Source organism: Pteropus vampyrus, unplaced genomic scaffold (genome assembly GCF_000151845.1).
Source record: "Pteropus vampyrus isolate Shadow unplaced genomic scaffold, Pvam_2.0 Scaffold32, whole genome shotgun sequence".
In the NCBI taxonomy this organism is placed as follows: Eukaryota; Metazoa; Chordata; class Mammalia; order Chiroptera; family Pteropodidae; genus Pteropus; species Pteropus vampyrus.
The window spans coordinates 750,978-751,659 of NW_011888813.1; the positions used below are offsets into that span (position 1 = coordinate 750,978).

The 682-nt window shown below is 43.4% G+C and overlaps 1 pseudogene; it reads right to left on the minus strand.

The window, feature by feature from the left end:
• Positions 1-220: 220 nt before the first annotated feature.
• On the minus strand, positions 221-339 carry LOC111737927 (annotated as a pseudogene).
• Between the last annotated feature and the right edge of the window lie 343 nt (positions 340-682).

The window sequence follows — 682 nt, forward strand, 5'->3', positions numbered from 1 at the left end:
ATCTGCTTTTTGTCGCCATAGAGTTACCTTTTCTGGATATTTCATATGAATGGAATCATTCAATGTGTGACTTTTCAGGGCTGGCTTCTCTAATCCCTTTTATAGGATGGCTGCATCACTCTTGTTCTGTTTTTTTGTTTGTTTGTTTTGTTTTCCGTCTGTGGTTTCAGTACTTGTCTTGGTGTTTGTTTTTCTTTAATTTTCTTTTTTTTTTTTTTTACGCCTACAGCACCTGGTATTCCTAGGTGGTCTCTCATCCAAGTACTAACCAGGACCGACCCTGCTTAGCTTCCGAGATCAGACGAGATCAGGCACATTCAGGGTGGCAGGGCTGCAGACTCTCAATCTCTTTAAAAGCAGTCTCCAGTACTTGAAGAGTGTGGAAGTTCTCATCAAGTCTAAGAAGCACTTCCTTAGACCAAAACAGTGGGTGGGTAGTTCAACCTAATGTCACAGAGTGATATTTCCTGATCTGAAGGAGGAGCTCCGAATGTCCCAGCTCAGCATGACCAACACAGCACAGGTTAACCTGTACGAGTGTGGACTCCGGGCCCATCCTTCACTTCCTCATTCTCAAAAATGGGGATCCAGTGGTTGTGGCTTCATTACATGTTAAGTAGGTTAGACTGACCTATATTGTTCAGAATTTTCTCTCTGTGTGTGTTTCTGGTTAGGGCGTGCC